Consider the following 17500-nt stretch of genomic DNA (forward strand, 5'->3'; position numbering starts at 1 on the left):
GCTTCGCTCGCTGTTCGCCGCTCGCCGCTCGCTCGCGCAGCCAAAAATGGCCAGTTTTGGCCCGTTTTTGGGCTGTTTTGGCCTGTTTTTGGGCTGTTCTTGCGTGCCGCGGCGACCGTCGTGAGCGGAGCAAAATGTCAGCCATCTCAGCACCCTGGAACCCCCCGGGTTGTCACGGACAAACTTCTCAACAAGATGTTGGATGTAATGCTTATGTGTGTCCGTGTCTTTTGGCATGTTCATGCCCTGTACAGAATGTAAAGGGGCGGCCGAAGGCTTATAAGTCCCATTTTAATTGGGTGGTGGCCTCTTTAGGCTTGTAAATAAAGGTTGTGTCATGTGGACACGTGTGAGAGCTTTTCGGTCTGTAATGGACCATTTTACCCTTTGTTGTGCCACTGTTCAGAGCTTGTAAAGTCTGTTTGTAATTTGCATTGTCTATGAAGTGTTTTTCGGACATGTTTGCTTGTGGATCTCGTTTGAGGCGTTCTCTCTAACCCGTTCTCTCTTTTGATGGTCCTAAGGGACAATGGGAGGCTTCGGGGAGGCTGACCTTTGCGGACGGACACGCGAGGGTGCCGCACGACTTAGGCAAAACCAGCTAAGTCCGTGTCATATGGTATCAGAGCGGGACAAGCACTCATAGAAACACTTAGCATGCAAACGTGGGGGACCTAGCGGGGCTGCGTTGAGGGCAGTCAGCACACGCGCGACCGTTTGGGGGAAAACGGGCATGGAGATGTAGGGAAAAGAGTCGCTCAGAGGAGCGGGCATCTGAGATTGGCATTCACAGGAATGGCCAACCCTTCGCGCAAGAGGCACCACGAGAACAGGCAAGCTTGGAAGAATTTGGAGCACACAAAAGTTGGGATGGCTGAGTTTGAGCTACGGCTCAACGTTGACAACTATACTTGATGGTGCTCTAGGCAAGCGAGGCGCTTGGCAAGAATGAGACCATCCAAGGTGGAATGAGTTGCTCAACGACCAAAAGAGTTAGGCCAAAGCTCACAGAGGTGAGAGGAATTGCTAACTCGAAGAATTTGGTACTCATGCAGGGGCTTGTATGCGGACGATGGAATGTCCGTGGCCATCCCAAGGCGGCCGAGACTCGGCGCCATGGAGCATTGAAACTTTCTCTTTGGCATGCGAAGGATACGTCCGGAGGAGGTTGAAGTGTGCAACGAGTTCAGCATGTTGCTAGACCTTGAGGGGTGCAGTGGGGGCTGTATTGACGGGGAGTCGCAATCTAGCAAGTGCGTTTGCAGGAGGCAGAACAATGCACAGTTTGTTCAGCAGATCGGAGTAGTCCAAGGGGATGGGGGTCTCCGAAACGAAGAGAGATGTTGCTCCAACGGGATAGTTATCCAGGAGGGATAAGTCTCGGCACTCCAGAGGGAGAATCATGTGAGACGGACTTTACATGTTGAGGAGGAGTACCTCACAAACAACAACTCCACGAAGCTCGATGGACTGAGCAAGCGGCGAGGAGTCGTCGCATGATCTCGCTCGAGAGAATGCATTGGTGGATGCATTGCGAGATCAAGTGGGGGAGCGACCTGAAGCAACTTAAATGAAGGCACACTTGGAGTCGATGTGGAGATCGGACTCAAGGGAGGGCTGACCCGTGGAATGGTGGGCGCGAGGGCCACCATCGACTCAATGCAGAAATGAGGAGCGGAGCAACTTGGGTGTAACTTGGCGAAGTACCCAAGCCGCATGAAGGGAGCCAGCAGAGAAGTTGGAACATGGAGCAGAGGCACAGTGCTTTCCTTAGACAGAGGTCAAGGACATGGAACTCTTGCAGAGGCAAGACCAGGATCATGTTGTTCCATGGGTCCTTCATTCTGACGGAGCGGACTCATCTTGCATGGTGCCAAAGACGAAGGGAGCTTCGGGGCACATGCACCTTATCTCGGAGGAGCATTTGAGGGAGGAACTAAGGCGACTCAATTTGCGGAGGCGAAGTTGGGTTCAGAAGGCCTTAGCACGGGGCAAGAGGACGCAGAGGCGGGTACTCTTGAAGAATATGCCACAGTGTTGCCATTCGAGTTGCTATGAAGGAAGCGGTGCGCAGTGGAGATTGTGCTGGTAGGGGCAGAGGCCTAGGATCCAGACAATGGTGCATCAATTGCAGCGAAGTCGGGGGACTTCGGGAGCTACTAGGCGACGGACTGTCCTAGAGCGGTGCTTCATCTAGGTGTGGCCCAAGAGTGGGTGGATGAAGGTCGATTGCCAAAGGAGCGAACAAAATCGAAGGTGGATGAGACCCTGCGATGTATTGGCAGAGGCCACACATGGAGGGTTCACAATTCGAGTTTATTCCCCAAGGATCAGAATGCAATGGAGATGTCACCAGGAGGCGACATGGTGCAGCGGATCGTGGTGGAACAGTTCGTGGCAATGCGATACACACGACAGTGTGTCCCGTGAGGGATGTGATCATATGGAGGTATGATCGGGAGCTACTGGGAGCTCCGCTTTGGTGAACAACACGACGGCAAGAAGGGCTATGGATTCAAGGAGTGAAGGCCATGGTACCGCAGAGGCGGGTCTTCCGGGCGTGCACCGAATTTTGCATCGGATGAAAACCTTGGTCATCAGCATATGGGGGCTGGGTTCCACCAAGGGAAAAGTTCGTATGCAAGTACCAGGGAGTCCCATGGGAGGGACTTGATCATGCAGAGGTATGATCGAAGCAGCTGGAGAGTTGGACTGCTCCAGAGCTCATATTCGCTTAAGGGAGCCCGGCAAGTCAGAGGACAAGGCCGAGTAAGCGAACGTTGCTACCAAGGAAGCTATGGAGAACAGAATCGGTGCAAACCCTACAATGCGATGGCAGAGGCCATGCATGGGAGTTGCAGTCTGTCTTTCCATCGACCAAACATACTGCTTGGAGAACACGGAGGTGTTGGAGCAGGGGTTCGAAAGGGGCGAGGAAGCGACGATGAGTCCAGAGGGACTTAGCTACCCAAAGTCAAGCAATCAGTTAGAATGGAGGTGGACTCAGAGGAGTGCCACGGAGACATCTCTACTGATCGTGAAGAAAAGGGATTCAGATGCGAGGCGACGGATAGTAGGGCCATGGGCATGGCAGCGCCATGGTACCGTAGAGGCGGGACTTCCGTCAAAGTCATTGATCCCTTGCTCTCACGGAGGGAGAGCGTTTGGTCGTGAAAGGGGCCGAGGAGGTGGAGTATGCAGAGGCAATCTCCAAGTACCGAGACAAGGCTGAAGGGCAGAGGCCAAGAAACTTCGTAAGACCGGTGTCAACAAGTTTCTCATCAAGATAGCCGTAAGTGAAGGACTTCGGGTCATGCAAGAGTGCACGACCAAGGAACGAAGCAAGCAGTACGCGGTGCTGTACCTTTGCTACTCAGTGGAGTAGGCGGCAGGGTTGATGGAGAAGACGGTACAATCCCAGAGGCGACCTCATCTATTAGAGAATTACTCCAAGTTGGGGTGAAAACTTCCCGCATTCCAGAAGTTCGATGGCATTGAGAAGGTGAATCACAGTAACTAACTCAATGCAAGGAGTGCAAACACTTCATGTGCTTCAGAAGTGTGAGCAAAGAGCAGGCGAAGGCCAGTAACCAGCTCGATGCATGAAGTACAACCTCGAGGAGGCGGGCGAAGTCAAGTAACCTTTGCCTTCTCAACTCTTAAGAGAATGGGCGAAACCGAGTACCCCAGTTCTCTTATCTATCCAGCAGAGGAGCTCTGCACAAGTTCAAAGACCCTTCGAAGATAATGGAAGACAATAGTTGTCAAATCCTCACCAACGGTGATCAGTGCTACTGAGAGTAGATTGTCCGCTTCATTTCCCAACGAAATGCCAATCGAAAGCGGAAGTGATGCGAACCTACTTGGATGTGACAACTAACTGAAAGAAGAGTCAATGGGCAGATTTTGTGGAGGAAGGACCCAAAAACTTCAGAAGTTTGCGAGGCGATGCTCGTTAAAGCTCCAACAAGCATCCACCCAGTTCAAGCAGCATGTGGGAATTTTGAGAGACTGGCGCAGTAAAGATGGTCTTTTCCTTCATCTGGGAGATCCGCAGGAATCAACAAGGATCAACACAACTCAGCCAACCCCACACCACAGTCAGAGTCATTGGTGAGTTGAAGCAGCATGGCGGATCAAAGTTCGACTACTCAAAAATAGCAGCGGAGAGCAGCTGGGAGCCAGGAGGCGCATTGCAGCTGGAGCAGAAGATTGAAGACTCAGCAAAGGCGAAGAGTTGCAGTGTTCACAAAGGCTTCGACGAGGACGTCGAAGGGATAAGTGGGGGAGAATGTCACGGACAAACTTCTCAACAAGATGTTGGATGTAATGCTTATGTGTGTCCGTGTCTTTTGGCATGTTCATGCCCTGTACAGAATGTAAAGGGGCGGCCGAAGGCTTATAAGTCCCATTTTAATTGGGTGGAGGCCTCTTTAGGCTTGTAAATAAAGGTTGTGTCATGTGGACACGTGTGAGAGCTTTTCGGTCTGTAATGGACCATTTTACCCTTTGTTGTGCCACTGTTCAGAGCTTGTAAAGTCTGTTTGTAATTTGCATTGTCTATGAAGTGTTTTTCGGACATGTTTGCTTGTGGATCTCGTTTGAGGCGTTCTCTCTAACCCGTTCTCTCTTTTGATGGTCCTAAGGGACAATGGGAGGCTTCGGGGAGGCTGACCTTTGCGGACGGACACGCAAGGGTGCCGCACGACTTAGGCAAAACCAGCTAAGTCCGTGTCAGGGTGGCACAGGGCTGGATGGGGCTTTCGTATAGCAGGGACGGTGCTGCCTCTCGCTTCGCTCGCTGTTCGCCGCTCGCCGCTCGCTCGCGCAGCCAAAAATGGCCAGTTTTGGCCCGTTTTTGGGCAGTTTTGGCCTGTTTTTGGGGTGTTCTTGCGTGGCGTGGCGACCGTCGTGAGCGGAGCAAAATGTCAGCCATCTCAGCACCCTGGAACCCCCCGGGTGGCACAGGGCTGGATGGGGCTTTCGTATAGCAGGGACGGTGCTGCCTCTCGCTTCGCTCGCTGTTCGCCGCTCACCGCTCGCTCGCGCAGCCAAAAATGGCCTGTTTTGGCCCGTTTTTGGGCTGTTTTGGCCCGTTTTTGGGCTGTTTTGGCCTGTTTTTGGGCTGTTCTTGCGTGGCGCGGCGACCGTCGTGAGCGGAGCAAAATGTCAGCCATCTCAGCACCCTGGAACCCCCCGGGTTGTCACGGACAAACTTCTCAACAAGATGTTGGATGTAATGCTTATGTGTGTCCGTGTCTTTTGGCATGTTCATGCCCTGTATAGAATGTAAAGGGGCGGCCGAAGGCTTATAAGTCCCATTTTAGTTGGGTGGTGGCCTCTTTAGGCTTGTAAATAAAGGTTGTGTCATGTGGACACGTGCGAGAGCTTTTCGGTCTGTAATGGACCATTTTACCCTTTGTTGTGCCACTGTTCAGAGCTTGTAAAGTCTGTTTGTAATTTGCATTGTCTATGAAGTGTTTTTCGGACATGTTTGCTTGTGGATCCCATTTGAGGCGTTCTCTCTAACCCGTTCTCTCTTTTGATGGTCCTAAGGGACAATGGGAGGCTTCGGGGAGGCTGACCTTTGCGGACGGACACGCAAGGGTGCTGCACGACTTAGGCAAAACCAGCTAAGTCCGTGTCATATGGTATCAGAGCGGGACAAGCACTCATAGAAACACTTGACATGCAAACGTGGGGGACCTAGCGGGTCTGCGTTGAGGGCAGTCAGCACACGCGCGACCGTTTGAGGGAAAACGGGCATGGAGATGTAGGGAAAGGAGTCGCTCAGAGGAGCGGGCATCCGAGATTGGCATTCAGAGGAATGGCCAACCCTTCGCGCAAGAGGCACCACGAGAACAGGCAAGCTTGGAAGAATTTGGAGCGCACAAAGGTTGGGATGGCTGAGTTTGAGCTACGGCTCAACGTTGACAACTATACTTGATGGTGCTCTAGGCAAGCGAGGCGCTTGGCAAGAATGAGACCATCCAAGGTGGAATGAGTTGCTCAACGACCAAAAGAGTTTTGCAAAGCTCACAGAGGTGAGGGGAATTGCTAACTCGAAGAATTTGGTACTCATGCATGGGCTTGTATGCGGACGACGGAATGTTCGTGGCCATCCCAAGGCGGCCGAGACTCGGCACCATGGAGCATTGAAACTTTCTCTTCGGCATGTGAAGGATACGTCCGTAGGCGGCTGAAGTGTGCAATGAGTTCAGCATGTTGCTAGACCTTGAGGGGTCCAGTGGGGGCTGTATTGACGGGGAGTCGCAATCTAGCAAGTGCGTTTGCAGGAGGCAGAACAATGCACAGTTTGTTTAGCAGATCGGAGTAGTCCAAGGGGATGGTGGTCTCCGAAACGAAGAGAGATGTTGCTCCAACGGGATAAGTCTCAGCACTCCAGAGGGAGAATCATGTGAGACGGACTTCACATGTTGAGGAAGAGTACCTCACAAACAACAACTCCACGAAGCTCAATGGACCGAGCAAGCAGCGAGGAGTTGCCGCATGATCTCGCTCGAGAGAATGCATTGGTGGATGCATTGCGAGATCAAGTGGGGGAGCAACACAAATGAAGGCACACTTGGAGTCGATGTGGAGATCGGACTCAAGGGAGGGCTGACCCGTGGAATGGTGGGCGCGAGGGCCACCATCAACTCAATGCAAAAACGAGGAGCGGAACAACTTGGGTGTAACTTGGCGAAGTACCCAAGCCGCATGAAGGGAGCCAGCAGAGAAGTTGGAACATGGAGCAGAGGCACAGTGCTTTCCTTAGACAGAGGTCAAGGACATGAACTCTTGCAGAGGCAAGAGCAGGATCATGTTGTTCCATGGGTCCTTCATTCCGACGGAGCGGACTCATCTTGCATGGTGCCAAAGACGAAGGGAGCTTCGGGGCACATGCACCTTATCTCGGAGGAGCATTTGAGGGAGGAACTAAGGCGACTCAATTTGCGGAGGCGAAGTTGGGTTCAGAAGGCCTTAACACGGGGCAAGAGGACGCAGAGGCGGGTACTCTTGAAGAATATGCCACAGTGTTGCCATTCGAGTTGCTATGAAGGAAGCGGTGCGCAGCGGAGATTGTGCTGGTAGGGGCAGAGGCCCAGAATCCAGACAATGGTGCACAAATTACAGTGAAGTCGGTGGACTTCGGGAGCTACTAGGCGACGGACTGTCCTAGAGCGGTGCTTCATCTAGGTGTGACCCGGGAGTGGGTGGATGAAGGTCGATTGCCAAAGGAGCGAACAAAATCGAAGGTGGATGAGACCCTGCGATGTATTGGCAGAGGCCACACATGGAGGGTTCACAATTCGAGTTTATTCCCCAAGGATCAGAATGCAATGGAGATGTCACCAGGAGGCGACATGGTGCAGCGGATCGTGGTGGAACAGTTCGTGGCAATGCGATACACACGACAGTGTGTCCCGTGAGGGATGTGATCATATGGAGGTATGATCGGGAGCTACTGGGAGCTCCGCTTTGGTGAACAACACGACGGCAAGAAGGGCTATGGATTCAAGGAGTGAAGGCCATGGTACCGCAGAGGCGGGTCTTCCGGGCGTGCACCGAATTTTGCATCGGATGAAAACCTTGGTCATCAGCATATGGGGGCTGGGTTCCACCAAGGGAAAAGTTCGTATGCAAGTACCAGGGAGTCCCATGGGAGGGACTTGATCATGCAGAGGTATGATCGAAGCAGTTGGAGAGTTGGACTGCTCCAGAGCTCATATTCGCTTAAGGGAGCCCGGCAAGTCAGAGGACAAGGCCGAGTAAGCGAACGTTGCTACCAAGGAAGCTATGGAGAACAGAATCGGTGCAAACCCTACAATGCGATGGCAGAGGCCATGCATGGGAGTGCAGTCTGTCTTTCCATCGACCAAACAGACTGCTTGGAGAACACAGAGGTGTTGAAGCAGGGGGTCGAAAGGGGCGAGGAAGCGACGATGAGTCCAGAGGGACTTAGCTACCCAAAGTCAAGCAATCAGTTAGAATGGAGGTGGACTCAGAGGAGTGCCACGGAGACATCTCTACTGATCGTGAAGAAAAGGGATGCAGATGCGAGGTGACGGATAGTAGGGCCATGGGCATGGCAGCGCCATGGTACCGCAGAGGCGGGACTTCCGTCAAAGTCATTGATCCCTTGCTCTCACGGAGGGAGAGCGCTTGGTCGTGAAAGGGGCCGAGGAGGTGGAGCATGCAGAGGCAATCTCCAAGTACCGAGACAAGGCTGAAGGGCAGAGGCCAAGAAACTTCGTAAGACCGGTGTCAACAAGTTTCTCATCAAGATAGCCGTAAGTGAAGGACTTCGGGTCATGCAAGAGTGCACGACCAAGGAACGAAGCAAGCAGTACGCGGTGCTGTACCTTTGCTACTCAGTGGAGTAGGCGGCAGGGTTGATGGAGAAGACGGTACAATCCCAGAGGCGACCTCATCTATTAGAGAATTACTCCAAGTTGGGGTGGAAACTTCCTGCATTCCAGAAGTTCAATGGCTTTGAGAAGGTGAATCACAGTAACTAACTCAATGCAAGGAGTGCAAACACTTCAAGTGCTTCAGAAGTGTGAGCAAAGAGCAGGCGAAGGCCAGTAACCAGCTCGATGCATGAAGTACAACCTCGAGGAGGCGGGCGAAGTCAAGTAACCTTTGCCTTCTCAACTCTTAAGAGAATGGGCGAAACCGAGTACCCCAGTTCTCTTATCTATCCAGCAGAGGAGCTCTGCACAAGTTCAAAGACCCTTCGAAGATAATGGAAGACAATAGTTGTCAAATCCTCACCAACGGTGATCAGTGCTACTGAGAGTAGATTGTCCGCTTCATTTCCCAACGAAATGCCAATCGAAAGCGGAAGTGATGCGAACCTACTTGGATGTGACAACTAACTGAAAGAAGAGTCAATGGGCAGATTTTGTGGAGGAAGGACCCAAAAACTTCAGAAGTTTGCGAGGCGATGCTCGTTAAAGCTCCAACAAGCATCCACCCAGTTCAAGCAGCATGTGGGAATTTTGAGAGACTGGCGCAGTAAAGATGGTCTTTTCCTTCATCTGGGAGATCCGCAGGAATCAACAAGGATCAACACAACTCAGCCAACCCCACACCACAGTCAGAGTCATTGGTGAGTTGAAGCAGCATGGCGGATCAAAGTTCGACTACTCAAAAATAGCAGCGGAGAGCAGCTGGGAGCCAGGAGGCGCATTGCAGCTGGAGCAGAAGATTGAAGACTCAGCAAAGGCGAAGAGTTGCAGTGTTCACAAAGGCTTCGACGAGGACGTCGAAGGGATAAGTGGGGGAGAATGTCACGGACAAACTTCTCAACAAGATGTTGGATGTAATGCTTATGTGTGTCCGTTTCTTTTGGCATGTTCATGCCCTGTATAGAATGTAAAGGGGCGGCCGAAGGCTTATAAGTCCCATTTTAGTTGGGTGGTGGCCTCTTTAGGCTTGTAAATAAAGGTTGTGTCATGTGGACACGTGCGAGAGCTTTTCGGTCTGTAATGGACCATTTTACCCTTTGTTGTGCCACTGTTCAGAGCTTGTAAAGTCTGTTTGTAATTTGCATTGTCTATGAAGTGTTTTTCGGACATGTTTGCTTGTGGATCCCGTTTGAGGCGTTCTCTCTAACCCGTTCTCTCTTTTGATGGTCCTAAGGGACAATGGGAGGCTTCGGGGAGGCTGACCTTTGCGGACGGACACGCAAGGGTGCTGCACGACTTAGGCAAAACCAGCTAAGTCCGTGTCAGGGTGGCACAGGTCTGGATGGGGCTTTCGTATAGCAGGGACGGTGCTGCCTCACGCTTCGCTCGCTGTTCGCCGCTCGCCGCTCGCTCGCGCAGCCAAAAATGGCCAGTTTTGGCCCGTTTTTGGGCAGTTTTGGCCTGTTTTTGGGCTGTTCTTGCGTGGCGCGGCGACCGTCGAGAGCGGACCAAAATGTCAGCCATCTCAGCACCCTGGAACCCCCCGGGTGGCACAGGGCTGGATGGGGCTTTCGTATAGCAGGGACGGTGCTGCCTCACGCTTCGCTCGCTGTTCGCCGCTCGCCGCTCGCTCGCGCAGCCAAAAATGGCCTGTTTTGGCCCGTTTTTGGGCTGTTTTGGCCTGTTTTTGGGCTGTTCTTGCGTGGCGCGGCGACCGTCGTGAGCGGAGCAAAATGTCAGCCATCTCAGCACCCTGGAACCCCCCGGGTGGCACAGGGCTGGATGGGGCTTTCGTATAGCAGGGACGGTGCTGCCTCACGCTTCGCTCGCTGTTCGCCGCTCGCCGCTCGCTCGCGCAGCCAAAAATGGCCTGTTTTGGCCCGTTTTTGGGCTGTTTTGGCCTGTTTTTGGGCTGTTCTTGTGTGGCGCGGCGACCGTCGTGAGCGGAGCAAAATGTCAGCCATCTCAGCACCCTGGAACCCCCCGGGTGGCACAGGGCTGGATGGGGCTTTCGTATAGCAGGGACGGTGCTGCCTCACGCTTCGCTCGCTGTTCGCCGCTCGCCGCTCGCTCGCGCAGCCAAAAATGGCCTGTTTTGGCCCGTTTTTGGGCTGTTTTGGCCTGTTTTTGGGCTGTTCTTGCGTGGCGCGGCGACCGTCGTGAGCGGAGCAAAATGTCAGCCATCTCAGCACCCTGGAACCCCCCGGGTGGCACAGGGCTGGATGGGGCTTTCGTATAGCAGGGACGGTGCTGCCTCACGCTTCGCTCACTGTTCGCCGCTCGCCGCTCGCTCGCGCAGCCAAAAATGGCCTGTTTTGGCCCGTTTTTGGGCTGTTTTGGCCTGTTTTTGGGCTGTTCTTGCGTGGTGCGGTGACCATCGTGAGCGGAGCAAAACGTCAGCCATCTCAGCACCCTGGAACCCCCCGGGTGGCACAGGGGTGGATGGGGCTTTCGTATAGCAGGGACGGTGCTGCCTCTCGCTTCGCTCGCTGTCCGCCGCTCGCCGCTCGCTCGCGCAGCCAAAAATGGCCAGTTTTGGCCCGTTTTTGGGCCGTTTTGGCCTGTTTTTGGGGTTTTCTTGCGTGGTGCGGCGACCGTCGTGAGCGGAGCAAAATGTCAGCCATCTCAGCACCCTGGAACCCCCCGGGTGGCACAGGGCTGGATGGGGCTTTCGTATAGCAGGGACGGTGCTGCCTCACGCTGCGCTCACTGTTCGCCGCTCGCCGCTCGCTCGCGCAGCCAAAAATGGCCTGTTTTGGCCCGTTTTTGGGCTGTTTTGGCCTGTTTTTGGGCTGTTCTTGCGTGGTGCGGTGACCATCGTGAGCGGAGCAAAACGTCAGCCATCTCAGCACCCTGGAACCCCCCGGGTGGCACAGGGCTGGATGGGGCTTTCGTATAGCAGGGACGGTGCTGCCTCTCGCTTCGCTCGCTGTCCGCCGCTCGCCGCTTGCTCGCGCAGCCAAAAATGGCCAGTTTTGGCCCGTTTTTGGGCCGTTTTGGCCTGTTTTTGGGCTGTTCTTGCGTGGTGCGGCGACCGTCGTGAGCGGAGCAAAATGTCAGCCATCTCAGCACCCTGGAACCCCCCGGGTGGCACAGGGCTGGATGGGGCTTTCGTATAGCAGGGACGGTGCTGCCTCTCGCTTCGCTCGCTGTCCGCCACTCGCCGCTCGCTCGCGCAGCCAAAAATGGCCAGTTTTGGCCCGTTTTTGGGCCGTTTTGGCCAGTTTTTGGCCTGTTCTTGCGTTGCGCGGTGACCGTCGAGAGCGGAGCAAAACGTCAGCCATCTCAGCACCCTGGAACCCCCCGGGTGGCACAGGGCTGGATGGGGCTTTCGTATAGCAGGGACGGTGCTGCCTCTCGGTTCGCTCGCTGTTCGTCGCTCGCTGCTCGCTCGCTCAGCCAAAAATGGCCAGTTTTGGCCCGTTTTTGGGCTGTTTTGGCCTGTTTTTGGGCTGTTCTTGCGTGCCGCGGCGACCGTCGTGAGCGGAGCAAAATGTCAGCCATCTCAGCACCCTGGAACCCCCCGGGTTGTCATGACCTTAGCTGGAATTGCCTAAGGCGTGCGGCACCCTTGCGGCCAAAGACGCGAACTTAGCTTGCGTTGCCTAAGTCGCGAGTCACTCGTGCGGCCAAGACGCGAAACTTAGCTTGCCTTGCCTAAGTCGCGCTTCGCCCTTGCGATCTTGCTCCGCATGGATCAGCCCACTTTGTAACCTCTCGCAGGTCCCGAAGGACCTGTAAAAGAGAAAGAGAGTTAGATCGAAAGAACGAGCAACGGACACGTCCCGAAGTCTCGCGGAAAGGAAAGCTTTACAAGCAATTCGTCGAACACCTTGTGTGCACAAGAGAAAAGAGGGAGAGGGGGAAAAGCAAGGCTTTCAAGGATGAACGAACAGCTGCAAGCCCACAAACAGCCGCTCACCTGGTCCCGGACGCAACACCAAGTTCCCGTAAAGATCACGTACGAACTTGCGAAAGAGTGTTCAACGCCCGGTATATAACCGAAGCCCCATCCAGCCATGTGCCACCCGGGGGGTTCCTGGGTGCTGAGATGGCTGACGTTTTGGTGAGCGGAGGCAGCACTCCGCTCACCTCCCGCGGCACGCGAAAACGAAGCCGTTTTGGGCTGTTTTGGGGCTGTTTTGCTCGGTTCGGTGAGCGGTCGCTTTGCAACGCTGCAGCTGGTTCGAACTTACATATTTACAAGCAAAATGACCCAAAACCATGAGAAAACATGCTGTTGGGCAGCTGTACATGTGGGTGTGAGCGACGAACGGTTCGTTGAACGGAGTTGTTGCGGGTGCGCGACGACCGTTCGTGACATTCTCCCCCACTTAAACTGTCGACGCCCTCGTCGACGCTTGTTGGTAGGTGTTGATGACTTCTTCTTCATGTCGCAGGGCGTCTTCAGGCTCCCAACTGGCTTCAGTTCGGGGAAGCTTTCGCCACTTCACCAAGTACTCTGTCTGTTCCGCTCCGTTGGGTAGCTTTATCTTGCGATCCGCCAGAATGGTTTCCACTCGCTTCTCGTAGGAGGCTGTGATGGGAGGTAGCCGAGTTGGAACACTTCGAGAAGCGTCTTGCGGATCCGAATGGTAGGCCTTCAGGTTGCTGGCGTGAAGAACGTTGTGAATTTTGAACCACGCCGGCAGCTGCAACTTGTAAGAAACATTGCCTACCCTGCTGATAATTGGGAAGGGTCCTTCATACTTACGCACCAATCCTTTGTGAACTCTGTTCCTGAAGAATTGGAGTGATGCTGGTTGGAGCTTTACCAACACCAAATCGCCAACTTTGAACTCTTGCGGTCGCCTTCCCAAGTCGGCCCACTTCTTCATCCTCTTTGCCGCCTTCTCCAAGTAAGCCCGCGCAATATCTGCATTTCGGTGCCACTCCTTTGCGAAATGATAGGCTGAAGGACTACTTCCAGTATACCCAATTGCCATGGTGTGCGGAGTCGACGGTTGTTGTCCAGTGATAATTTCGAAGGGGCTCTTGTTGGACGCAGAGCTCTGCTGCAAGTTGTAGGAGAATTGGGCAATGTCCAACAGCTTCACCCAATCTCGTTGATTGGCACTCACGTAGTGCCGGAGATATTGCTCCAAGAGCGAATTTATTCTTTCAGTCTGACCATCCGTCTGGGGGTGGAGGCTTGTAGAGAAGTATAATTTTGATCCCAACAATTTGAATAGCTCGGTCCAGAATCGTCCTAGAAACCGAGCGTCTCGATCACTAATGATATTGTGTGGGACTCCCCAATACTTCACTACGTCCCTCATCATCAGTCTGGCCGCCTCTTCTGCTGAACAGTGTAGGGGAGCAGCAATGAAAGTTGCATACTTCGAAAACCGATCGACCACCACGAGTATCGATCCGAGTCCCCCTACAGGTGGCAAACTTGATATGAAGTCTAAGGAAATGCTCTCCCATGGCCTTTCTGGTACGGGCAACGGCTCCAAAAGCCCCACCGGCTTCCGCTGCTCCACCTTGTCTTGTTGGCAAGTAAGGCATGTTCGAACATACTCCTCCACATCAATCCCCATCTTTGGCCAGTAGAAGGCCCTCTCCACGAGAGCCAACGTTCTGTGAATGCCGGGGTGTCCAGCCCAAAGGGAATCGTGACACTCTTTCAAGAGTTCACGCCTTAGATTGTCCACTCGGGGAACATAAACCCTATTCCCTTTTGTGTAAACAAGTCCCTCCTGGACCCAAAATCGTCGTGCCTTGCCTTCTTTGATGAGCTGCATCAGGATAACGGCCTGGGGATCACTATACAGTCCATCTCTGATTCGGGAAAGGAAGGTGGAGTGTAACTGACTTGCTTGGCCTCTGCCCTCCAGTTGTGCAGCATTCACGCATTCCACTTTCCGACTCAGTGCATCGGCCACGACATTCGCCTTCCCGGGCTTGTATTCCATTGCCATGTCGAATTCGGCCAGGAAGTCCTGCCACCGTGCCTGCTTTGGTGAGAGTTTCTTCTGAGTTTGGAAATAGCTCAGGGCGATGTTGTCTGTCCTCAGCACAAATCGCGACCCAAGGAGGTAGTGTCGCCAAACTCGTAGGCAGTGGATCACCGCTGTCATCTCCTTCTCATGCACTGGATACCGCCTCTCGGTCTCGTTGAGTTTGCGGCTCTCGTAGGCCACCGGATGACCTTCTTGCATGAGTACTCCACCAATAGCAAAGTCCGAAGCATCTGTATGGACTTCAAAGGGCTCTCCATAGTTTGGCAATTTGAGCACTGGTTCTTCTAGAACAGCAGCCTTTAGATCTTGGAATGCTATCTCACATTTGTCAGACCACTTCCAAGGCTGCTCCTTCTTCAGCAACTCCGTCAGTGGGGTTGCCCGCTTCGAATATCCAGCAATGAAGCGTCGATAGTAGTTGACGAAACCAAGGAAGGATCTCAACTCTGGCACCTTCTTTGGAGTTCGCCATTCCGCAACTGCTTGCACCTTCGACTTGTCCATCCGAATGGAGCCATCACCGATTCGATGCCCCAAGAATAGGATCTCAGTCTGAGCAAAGTAGCATTTCTCCCTTTTTACGAACAACGTGTTCTCCCTGAGAACCTTGAAAATCGTCCGAAGGTGCTTGACGTGTTCCTCGAGCGTTTGGCTGTAGACGACGATATCGTCCAAGTAGACGACCACGAACTTATCCAAATACTCCTTGAATAGCTGGTTCATGAGAGTACAGAATGTGGCCGGAGCGTTGGTTAAGCCGAAAGGCATCACCAAGAACTCAAACGCTCCATATCTGGTCACACAAGTAGTCTTTGCTTCGTCGCCTTCAGCAATGCGCACCTGCCAATACCCCGACCGGAGGTCGAGTTTTGAGAAATACTTCGCCTTGCCCAGTTGATCGAACAAGTCCGCGATGAGCGGGATGGGATACTTGTTCTTCACTGTTACTTTGTTGAGGGCTCGATAGTCGACGCATAATCGGAGACTCCCATCTTGTTTCTTTTGAAAGAGAACTGGAGCTCCGAAAGGTGCTTTTGAGCTGCGGATGAGACCACCGCTTAGCAGTTCACCTAACTGCTTTCTGAGTTCTGCCAACTCTGGCGGGGCCATGCGATAGGGTGGTCTCGCTGGAGGCTTCACTCCTGGCTCCAGCTCAATACTGTGATCCACGCCTCTGCGTGGCGGAAGAGTCTTCGGCAACTCAGGTGGCATAACGTCTTTGAACTCCTTCAGGACGTTGGCCACCACAGCAGGTTCTTGAATGGCTTCTTCATTGAGTGGCTCTAGCTTCATAGCAGCCACGAATGTTAGTTCCCCCTTTCGCACCCCTTTCTTCAATTGTAATGCCGAAATATGTTGGGGCTCCTTGGTTCCTCTCCGAGAGACGGGCACCACACAGGGGTCATCGCCTCCCATCATACATAGGGAATTCAAGAATGGCATCGGCACCAACTTCGCCGCGTGCATAAACTCCATTCCAAGAATCACTTGGAAGTCGTCTAGTGGCACGGCCATCATGTTGGTGGTTCCGCTCCAAGTCCCGATTCTGATGGGAACTCCCTTCGCCAATCCGGAGATTCGCCTGGCCTCCGAGTTCACTGCTTTCATTCGGCTTGGGCTCTTCTCCAATGTCAACCCAAGTCGCTGTGCTTCACGATCGGCTATGAAGTTGTGGGTAGCGCCCGTGTCCACCATTGCACGGGTCGTTTGGCCATTCAGCTTGATGTCCACATACATCAGTTCACTACTTCCTGCTTTTTGTGCCTTCGTCTTCATGTTCTCCCCCACTTGACCCCGCATAGCGTTCAACAAACGCATTGCTCCCATTCGGGGTCCTTGCGACTCTTCATCGTCGCTGCTGGATTCAGAACTGCTCGAGCTAAGGGCAACAGCTTTGCCCTTGTCCGATCGGGGAGGGTGGATGGAAGCTGTCAAAGCGTTGAGTGCCTGCTTCTGTGGGCACTCCCTTACCATGTGCGGTCCTCCGCACAAGAAGCATCCTCCAGGTTTTGAGGCCTTGCCTTTCGGGTTCGGCCCTTTGTGGGAGCTCTTCTTCTTTTGTTCACCCCCGAGCTCCTTCCCTCGAGAATGTTTTTGAGGGCGATTGTTTGAAGATTGTTTCCTTCTCGCTGGGTCTTCAGAGGAAACGAAGTCAGTGAGCCTTTCTGCAGCTGCAATTGCCCCGATCACGTCGGTAACATTCCTTCGATTCAGCTCTTGCTGAGCCCATGGTTTCAAACCATCAAGGAAACTGAACAACTTGTCCTTCTCGGACATGTCCTGTATATCCAGCATCAGTGCAGAAAACTGCTTTACATAGTCTCGGATGGTGGTACTTTGGCGGAGTTGTCTCAACTTCCTTCTTGCGACGAACTCTGTGTTCTCCGGTAGGAACTGAGTTCTCAACTCCCGCTTCAAGTCTTCCCATGTGTCGACTCGACACCGACCTTGTTGGATTTCCTCCCAACGAGTTCGCCACCAAAGTTTCGCATCTCCGTTCAGATACATTGTTGCTATTGAAACTTTGGTATCTTCAGAATCGGGTCTCGTAGCTCGGAAGTATTGTTCCATGTCGAACAGAAAGTTCTCGAGCTCCTTGGCATCTCTGGCCCCTCCGTATCCATGGGGCTCAGGTGCCCTCAAGTTTTGTGGCGGTGCAACGCGGGTGTTGCTTCCTCCCGCATTTAGCGTTCTTGTGAGCATAGCCACTTTCGCCGTGAGTTCCGCCACAACATCTTGTAAATGCTGCACGGAGTCCTTGGTGTCATCGGACAGTCGGTCGACTAGGGCCTCGACCTTGTCGATCCTGGACTCCGCTTCTTCTTGCGAGCTCTCTACCCCAACAAGTCTTTGTTGGCCATGGTAGAGTTCCTCCATGCTCGCTTCCAGAACATCCAGGCGGGTTTCCGCCGTCGTGAGTCTCTCCTTATGACTCTTTTTCCCAGTTAGCGCACCAGATTGCGCTTCCTCCGCTCGCGGAGAGTTGCCAACTTCTCGCTCATCCTGTTCGCTGCCGCGATCCTCATGAGCGGCTCCAACAGCATGAGAGCGAGTGTGCACATGCAGCCCACCTGCGGCTGCTTGGGGCAAGGGTCCGGCCTGCCCCGTCTTGCTTGATTC

This window comes from Musa acuminata, unplaced genomic scaffold (genome assembly GCF_036884655.1).
Source record: "Musa acuminata AAA Group cultivar baxijiao unplaced genomic scaffold, Cavendish_Baxijiao_AAA HiC_scaffold_1136, whole genome shotgun sequence".
Taxonomy (NCBI): Eukaryota; Viridiplantae; Streptophyta; class Magnoliopsida; order Zingiberales; family Musaceae; genus Musa; species Musa acuminata.